This window comes from Panthera uncia, chromosome C2 (assembly GCF_023721935.1).
Source record: "Panthera uncia isolate 11264 chromosome C2, Puncia_PCG_1.0, whole genome shotgun sequence".
Classification (NCBI taxonomy): Eukaryota; Metazoa; Chordata; class Mammalia; order Carnivora; family Felidae; genus Panthera; species Panthera uncia.
The window spans coordinates 121,908,496-121,918,405 of NC_064810.1; positions in this window are offsets into that span (position 1 = coordinate 121,908,496).

Below are 9,910 nucleotides of genomic sequence, written 5' to 3' on the forward strand. Positions count from 1 at the left end.
CAGTGAATGGGAACGTATACTGAGTCCCAATTTAGAGGCAAACTCATTTCTTTCCCTGCTTCTACTACTTGAAGGCCACTAAAGGGAGGAATCTCAGAGAAGGAAAGCCCCTTCCAGAGCTCTATCCCTGTCTCCTGACTGAGGAAGTCCTTCAGTGTATTCTCAGTTCTGCCTTGTCCAGCCCATGGCCCTGACTCTCAGCACCAGACCTGCCAGGCAGCCTGTAATGCAGAGGTCACTTGTCTGTAGAAGGAGAAAGACTGTGGGAAGGAAAGCAGGGAGGTACCTGCCATGTGACCCTGACTGTGGGGGGTGGGCAGCTTTTAAAAAGGAGGGGGCAAGGGCTGAGGTCTCTTGGATCAGAGGGCGTCTGAGCTGAGTCTTCAAGGACAGACAGAAGCTAGGTGAAGGGGCGATAGGTGAGACTAAGCAGGAAGGTACAGCATGTTGTAAAGTCCTGGGTGGGTGGAAAAACAGGATGCACTAACAGGCTCAGTAGTTGTTTCTTTGCCCCTGCCTCTTCTCCTTCCTCCGCTCTAGAATGCTGCACTTGTCCAGCTCCAGCTGGGATCTAAACAACAGTCATGTCATCCTGGAGCCTCTTCCTCTTTCAGTATCTGTGGCAGTTTTATCCCCTTGTCTGATGATTGGAAAAGTATCTGATATCACCGTCTGGGTTATTCCTGCTCTAAAATGTGTAACTAATGGATTTTTGGAACTCACTTTTAACCCACTTTTAATAAAGCCCAGGTTTACCACTCAGAAAAGTCTGCCCTTTGAAACTCCCTACTTTTCTGTATCTTTTTTTAGTGTGAGAAATGGCACATAAAGTATATAAAGCAATAAGGCATATAAATAGCATTAGCATATTCTAGAGCAGACACCCAGATAGCCATCAGATAGGTCAAGAAGCAACACTACCAACATTTCAGAATCCCTACCAGTCCCCCTTCTTGGTCAGGACCCCCTCCTCTCTGCCAAGGTAATCACTGTCTCTTCTTTGAGGGCAATCATCTTATTTCCTTACTTTACAGTTATGCTGCCTACTTAGTGGGTTGGGCTTCTTTTGCTCAACATTATGTTTTGAAGATTTAGCCAAGTGGTTGCGTAATTCATTATCACTGCACAACATTCCATCTTAGAGGTATCCTGTAATTTATAAATCTTTTCTACTGTTGGGACACATACAGGTGGTTTCTAGTTTGAGGCTATTACAATTAAATAATGCTGCTATGATAATTACAGTTTATCTGCTGATTCATGGATGTATATATTTCAATGTATATACTTAAGATTAAAATTAATTGGTCATAGGATTATGCCTATCTTTATTTTGACTAAGTAATGCTAAATAAGTGGTGTGCCAACTTTATTCTTTCTCCAGTACTTAATTCTTATTGTTCCATATTCTCACCAGTACCCAGTAGCCAGTATTTTTAAAATTTTAGCCATTCTAATGTGTGAGGTGAAGTAATTTGCATTCCTTGATTGGTAATGAGATTAAATTGCTTTTTCATATTTTTGTTCATTGGGTTTTCTCCTTTGTGAAGTACCTGCTTAATTCCTTTGTCCATTTATTAATTTTAGATACCTACCATTTGAGTTCTTGTTTGTTTTAATGAGGTTTTTTTTAAATTTTGCTTTTTGTTTTTTGTTATGTGAAATTCTGTGTGTGTTTCATATGCAAGCCTTTTGTCGGTCACATGTTGAAAATTTCTTTGCCACTCAGCATGTGACTTTCTTATTCTCAATGTTTCTTCTCATAGCTATGATCTTAATTTTAATGTAAAATTTATTTCCCCTTATGATTGATATCCCTTGTACAGGTTTTTCCCTCCTGTAAGGCCATGAAGATATTCTCCTGGATTATCCTCTAAAAACTTTTTTAAAACCTATTCCATTCAGGTCTATAATGTATCTGAGATTGCTTTTTGTATATAGCATGAAGTGTTTTTCTTATATGGGCACCAAGTTGCCCTAGTTTCTTTTATTGGGATCCTTTCCCCACTGTTCTATAGATCCACTTTTGTCATAACCCAAGTGTCCATATATGCAGGAGATATTACTGGACTCTAGAAGATACCCAGTAGATTTCATCTCCCTCTTTTTATTTTTTTAAACTTATTTATCATATTCATACATAGCATGTGGTGTGAGCTAGGCATGCATCTAAACTGTATGTGTTTAATCTTTGTAACAACCTCCATAGGGGTACACGTGTTCTTCCCTGCTTTACAGATGAGAAAACTGAGGCACAGAAAATTAGGTGATTTCGCCATAGTCACAAAGTAGGAGCCAGTATTCAAACTCAGAGACTCTTTCTTAAGTATCCATGCTTTTTCCTCACAGTTATCAATGATGCCTCAATTCATATTTCAGAATCTGCTTGAGATCTACAAAAAGAAACCTGTGGAAATTTTGAATGGCATTGCATTAAATTGTAGATTAGCTTGAGGCAAATTCACATCTTTCAGAATATTGACTCTTCCAATCTATGACAATGGAGTATCCTTCATTTAGATCCTCTTTAATTTATGTCCACCATGATTTATACTTTTCTATGTAGTCTTATATATCTTTTGTTAGATTTCTGGGTAAGTGATTTTAAGTTTCATTGTTGCTAATCTATAGCAGTGGTTTTCCACATGGGGTCCCCTGACTAGAAGTATTCGCATTGCCTGGGAGCTGCTTACAACTACGAATTCTTGAGGACTTCCCTTCCCTCCACAAGACCTGCTGAATCAGAACCTCTGGAGACTGGAGATGGAATCCAGCAACCTGTATTATACTTATTGAGAGAGAGAGAGACAGAGACAGAGAGAGAGGAGGGGCAAAAAGGTGAGAGAGAATCCCAAGCAGGTTCCACACTGTTACCACAGAGCCCAACCCAGGGCTCAGTCTCACAAATTGTGGGACCATGACCTGAGCTGAAATCAAGAGTCCGATGCTTAACCAACTGAGCCACCCATGCGCCACCGAGCAACCTGTATTTCAGTAAAGCTTTAACAAGTTTCAGAGCAATCAGTAGACACACAATTGATGTTTGCATTTAGCAGACATACTAAACATTCTTATTCTATTTGTAGAACTTACTTTGAGTTTGCATGTATGTTCTGCAAATAAAGTTTTATTTCTTCCTTTCAATTCCCTTCAACATTTTTTCTTTTTCTTGACCTTCTGTACTGTTTAGAAATTGCCATAAAATGTTGAACAGAAGCAATATTCACTCTTTTTACTGATCTCAAAGGGAAAGTTTATTTTTTTATTTTTTTATTTTTACATTTATTTATTTTTCAGAGACAGAGACAGAGCACAAGTGGGGGAGGGGCAGAGAGAGAGGGAGACACAGAATCCGAAGCAGGCTCCAGGCTCTGAACTGTCAGCCCAGAGCCCGATGCGGGACTTGAACTCACTGACTGAGAGATCATGACCTGAGCCGAAGACTGATGCTCAAATGACTGAGTGACCCAGGCGCCCCAAAGGGAAAGATTTCAATATTCAGTATGGTTTATGCTCTGGAATCTGAATCTTTTACCAGATTAATGAAGCGTGCTTCAATTCCCAAGGGATTTTTTTTTTTTTTTTAAATCATGAAAGGATGCCAAGTTGAATTATTTTCCTGCATTTTGCTAAGGTTTTTCTCATTTGGTAAGTTCTATCAATTGATTTCCACATTAAAAAAAAATTTTTTTTTTAATGTTTATTTATTTTTGAGACAGAGAGAGACAGAGCATGAACGGGGGAGGGTCAGAGAGAGAGGAAGACACAGAATCTGAAGCAGGCTTCAGGCTCTGAGCTGTCAGCACAGAGCCCGACGCGGGTCTCTAACTCACGGACCGTGAGATCATGACCTGAGCCGAAGTTGGATGCCCAACCGACTGAACCAGGCGCCCCAATTTCCACATTTTAAACCAAAGTTTACATTCCTAGAATGAGCCCAATTTGATTATGATGTATTTTAATATATTGCAGGATTTCATTTACCAATATTTCATTTGGGATTTTTACATCTATTTTATCAATGGGATCGGCCCATAAATTTCTTTTAAGGTCTGTGTCAGGCTTAGTTACCAAGATTCTCTGACCTTATAACACAGGTAAGATTGTCATTATTGTCATTATTTCTTACTTAAAAGTCTGATAAGAATTTTGGCAGTGACATATATCAGATATTTTCTTTGAGGTGTGGATTTCATTAACAGCTAGAGTAATATTCAGATTTTTATCGTATTGTCTCCATTTTAAAGAGTTGTAATTTCTAGGAATATGTCCATCTGCATTTTAAATGTTATTTCTATAAAGTAATTGATGTGTTAGGAGTTTATTAATGTTGCAGGATTTGTATTGATGCCCTCTTTTCATTCTTGGTATTAGTCAATGCCTCCTCTGTTTTCTTAATTAGTCTCACAGAGGTTTTTCAATTGTACTGGTCTTTACAAAGAATTAGTTTTTGGCTTTTTTGATTCTCCAATGTGTCTTTGTGTTCTGCATTTCCTTCCATCCCTATTATTAGCTTCCTTCTACTTTATTTGGTCTTATTTTCCCTTTCCAATTTTGTGATGGTTGCTTAGCTTTCAACTTTAGCCCTTATAATAACAATATTTATCTGCATCCCATAAGTTCTGAGATGAAGTCTTTTCATCACCTTTCAGTAAAAAGTATTTTCTAATCTCCCTTTTTCTTTTTGTGTGACTTGCTGATTATTTAGAAGTATATTCATTTTCCAAATACATGTGGATTTTCTTATTGTTGATTTCTAGATTGCATGGCATTCAGAGAACATAACTATATGATTTTAGTTGTTTCAAATTTGTGAGGCTTGTTTTTATGACACAATATGGTCAAGTGTTATAAATATTCAGTGTGCATATGAAAAAAATCCATATTCTGCAGTTAACATAGTGTTCTATATATGTTCATTAGATCAATTCTGTTGAGTTGTTTAAATTTATATATTTTTACTGAGTTTTTGCCGAGTATTTATGAGAGAGATCAGTTAAAATATCTCACTATGATTTTGGATTTGCCTATTCTAGTTATATCAGTATTTATAGAGTTTCAGGAAATATTATTAGGTGCTTACAAATTTAGAGTTCATTTATATCCCTGGTGAACCATTTGAAAAATTGCTTTAAAGTATTCTCTGTGTTTCTGATAATGCTTTTTTGCCTTAATGTCTACTTTAATTGATAATATAGTAGTGGCAGCTTTCATTTGGTTAGTGATTGCATAATGTGCTTTTTCTTTAAACTGTTTATAATCCTTATAAATGTTTCTCTCCTTCTCTCTCTCTCTCTCTCTCTCTCTTTTTAAGAGAAAGAATGTGAGCACAGCAGGAGAGGGGCAAAGAGAGAGGGAAAGAGCGAGAATCCCAAGCAGGCTCCACACTGTCAGTGCAGAGCCCCATATGGTGCTTGAACTCACAAACCTATGAGATCATGACCCGAGCCAAAAATCAAGAGTTGGATGCTTAACCGACTGAGCCACCGAGGCGCCCCTTAAGTGTTTCTGTTAAATCTGTTAAACAGTCACATTTACATTTAATGTAATTGCAAATATATTTGGAGTCAAGTGAACCATCTTACTATGTAGTTTTATTTTTTTCTAGCTTTTCTTTGTGTTCCTTTTTCCATTATTTTCTTCCCAGTTTCTTTTTCTAATTTTTTATTTATTTTTTTAGTCTATTTATTTTTGACAGAGAGCAAGCAAGCAGGGGAGGGGCAGAGAGAGAAGGACAGGGAGAGAGAATTCTATATGGGGCTTGAACCCATGAACCATGAGATCATGACCTGAGCTGAAATCAAGAGCTGGTTGCTTAACTGACTGAACCACATAGGTTCCCTCCAGTTTTTGTTTTGTTTTGTTTTGTTTTTTAATGTTTATTTATTTATTTTGAGAGAGAGAAAGCACAGGAACAGGGGAGGGGCAGAGAGAGGGAGAGAGAATTCCAAGCAGGCTCCATGCTGTCAGCAAGGAGCCTGACACGGGGCTCCATCCCACCAACCATAAGATCATGATCTGAGCCAGAATCAAGAATCGGACACTTAACCAACTGAGTCACCCAGGCACCCCAATTTTCTTTCCAGTTTTAATGGAATTCTAGAATATTTTTTCTGTTAATTTGGAAATCACACTCTTTTGCCATTCTTTTATTGATTAAACTGGGTTACAACTTGCATAATAGACTTATCCTTGTCCAATGTTACTTGGTACTTTTATCATCTTCCCAGAAAATGCTAGTGAATCTGTTTACTTCTCTCCAAATCTATATGGTATTGTTGTTGGATTTCAGTTGTATATCATTGTTAAATCCCACAGAACGTATTGTTTTATATAGCCACTGTTCATTTAGATATATAGATGGTCTCCAATTTAACAATGGTTTGACTTAAAATTTTTCAATTTTACAGTGGTGTGAAAGTACTCATTTAGTAGAAACTGTACTTCAAATTTTGAATTTTGCTCTTTTCCTGGACTAGTGATAATGTAGTATGATACACTATTGTGATTCTGGGCAGTGGTAGTAAACCACAGCTCCTATTCAGGCATGCCATCATGGGGGTAAATGACTGAAAAACTTAAAACCATTCCACACCCATGCAACCTTTCTGTATTTCATTTTCAGTGCAATGTTGAATAAATTATATGAAACATTCAACACTTTATTATAAAATAGGCTTTGTGTTTAATGATTTTGCCCAGCTGTAGGCTAACGTAAGTGTTCTGAACATGTTGAAGGCAGGCTAAGCTCAGGTATGATGTTCAGTCAGTTTTAAACGCATATTTGACTTACACTCTTTTCAAATTACAATGGCTTTATTGGGGCATAACCCCATCATAAGTCAAGGAAGATTTATACATACATTTTTACCATCATCATTGCTTTTCATCTTTTTTCTTGCATTTTTTTAAATTTTTTTTTAACGTTTATTTATTTTTGAGACAGAGAGAGACAGAGCATGAACGGGGGAGGGTCAGAGAGAGGGGGAGACAGAATCTGAAACAGGCTCCAGGCTCCAAGCTGTCAGCACAGAGCCCGATGCGGGGCTCGAACTCACGGACTGCGAGATCGTGACCTGAGCTGAAGTCGGCCGCTCAACCGACTGAGCCACCCAGGCGCCCCTCTTGCATTTTTTTTAAATGTTATTCTTGAAAGAGAGACAGAGCATGAGCGAGGGAGGGGCAGAGCAAGAGAGGGACACAGAATCTGAAACAGGCTCCAGGCTCTGAATTGTCAGCACAGAGCCCGATGCAGGGCTGGAACCCATGAGCCATGAGATCATGACCTGAGCCGAAGTCAGACACTTAACCGACTGAGCCACTGAGGCACCCCATTCTTGCATTTTTAAGTTTTCACCTGGGATCATCTTTTTTCTTAGACCAGAGAAAACCCTTTCATATTTCTTTTCATTGTTCTCCTCTTAATTTCATCAAACTTTTATTTGCCTGATTAGAAATGTTAGTTTTCTTGGGTGTAAAGATTTAGGTTGGTAATTACTTATTTCCTTTGAAGATCCTTTGAAGGGATCTTTCCTTTGCCATCTTGCTTATATCTTTTCTACAGAAAAAGGCAACATTTTATTTATTTATTTATTTTTGAGTTTATCTATTTTGAGAGAGAGACAGAGCAAGCAGGGGAAGGGCAGAGAGACAGGGAAAAAGAATTACTAGCAGGCTCTGCACAGAGCGGAGCCAAATGTGGGGCTTGAACTCATGAACTGTGAGCTCATGACCTGAGCCAGAAACCAAGAGTCAGATGCTTGACTAATGGAGCCACCCAGGCACCCCAAAATGTAACATTTTAAAGGGACGTGGGTGGCTCCACAGTTAAGCGTCTGACTCTTGATTTCAGCTCAGGTCATGATCTCATGGTTCGTGAGATTGAGCCTCACATCAGGCTCCACACTGACAGCACGGATCCTGCATGGGATTTTCTCTGTCCCTCTCTCTCTGCCCCTCTCCTACTCATACATGCTTGCTCTCTCAAATTAAATAAACATTTTTTAAAAAGGTAACATTTTAATATTTTTTTTCTACTCAGTACTTTTGTTATTTTTTTAATATGAAATTTATTGTCAAATTGGTTTCCATACAACACCCAGTGCTCACCCCAACAGGTGTCCTCCTCAATGCCCATCACCCACTTTCCCCTCCCTCCCACCCCCCATCAACCCTCAGTTTATTTTCAGTTTTTAAGAGTCTCTTATGGTTTAGCTCCCTCCCTCTCTTTTTTTTTTTTCCTTCCCCTCCCCCATGGTCTTCTGTTAAGTTTCTCAGGATCCCCATAAGAGTGAAAACATATGGTATCTGTCTTTCTCTGTATGACCTATTTCACTTAGCATAACACTCTCCAGTTCCATCCACATTGCTACAAAGGGCCATATTTCATTCTTTTTCATTGCCATGTACTACTCCACTGTGTATATAAACCACAATTTCTTTATCCATTCATTAGTTGATGGAATTTTAGGCTCTTTCCATAATTTGGCTATAACCAGGGAGATAACAAAACAAAGCAACAAAAGAAAACAAAACAACCACCCCAGGTATATCATAGTAAGTTTTAAGTTTTAATTTTTACTATGATATACCTGGGTGGTTGTTTTGTTTTCTTTTGTTGTTTTGTTTTGTTTTTGTGTTCTCCCTGGTTATAGTCTGCAGAACTTCTTGAATCTATAGCTTGCTACCTTACATCATTTGGAAATTTCTCTTCTAATCTGCTTCTGCATACTTCTCTCCTTTATATTTATTTGACCTTTAACTGTGCAGTCTGTATTTATTACTCTCTTCTCTGTAATCTCTTTGTATTTTTCTTCTAGATATTTTCTTCTTACATCTCTTCCAGTTTTGTATTTTTCTGATTTTGAGTTATTAATTTCATTGTATATTTTTCAATTCTACAATTTCTATTTGGTTCTATTTAAATTTTGCATAGTATCTTGGTTTTTTTTCCTGTTCCCTTTGAAATTCTCAGAGTTGTCTTTTGTTATCTTGAACATTTTAAACATAGTTATGTTAAGCTCTACATATTTAATGAACTCTTAAACTGCAGCCCCTATGGGTCTTTTTCTATTGCTGCATTATTTTTGCTAACACCAATTCATGCTGTCCTGTCTCATTTGCTGTGTATTTATTTATGCTGGATACTCACATCCAAGGTAACTAACTTCAAGAACAAATCAAATCTTTATTACTTCTTAAGTTATGCTCTTTGGGGCTCCAGCCCAAAATGTGGGAGTTTTGCTAGAGTTGCCCTCCAACATTGGCATTCCTGGACCCCAAGTTTTGTCCCCCCAGCCCTGCTGAACTATAAAAAATGCTATTTAGTCTCTTGGCCTCTGGTAGAATCAGTCAACATTCCCAGGGTTAAATGGTGAGCATTATATGGGCTTCTAAAAGTTTTTGAACTTTATGTAAATGGAATTTTAATTTTTTTAATGTTTATTTATTTATTTTGAGGGGCACCTGGGTGGCTCAGTCAGATAAGCTGCTGACTCTTGATTTAGGCTCAGGTCATGATCTTGCAGTTTCGTGAGTTGGAGCCCTGTGCTGGGCTCTGCACGCGGACCATAGGTGGAACCTTCTTGGGATTTTTCTCTCTCTGCCCCTCCCCCCCTTGTGCGCTCTCTCGCTCTCTCGCTCTCTCTCTCTCTCAAATAAATAAACTTAAAAATATATTTATTTTGAGAGACAGCAAGCGCACACACAAGTGGGGCAGGGGCAGAGAGAGAGGGGAGAGAGAATCCCAAGCAATCTCCATGCTCAGTGTGGAGCCCAACACAGGGCTCGATCTCATGAACTGTGAGATCATGACCTGAGGCGATATAAAGAGTTGGTTGCTTAACTGAACCACCTAGGTGCACCTGTAAATTGAATTTTTAAATTTAGTAAATGTCAGATTGTTTTACTA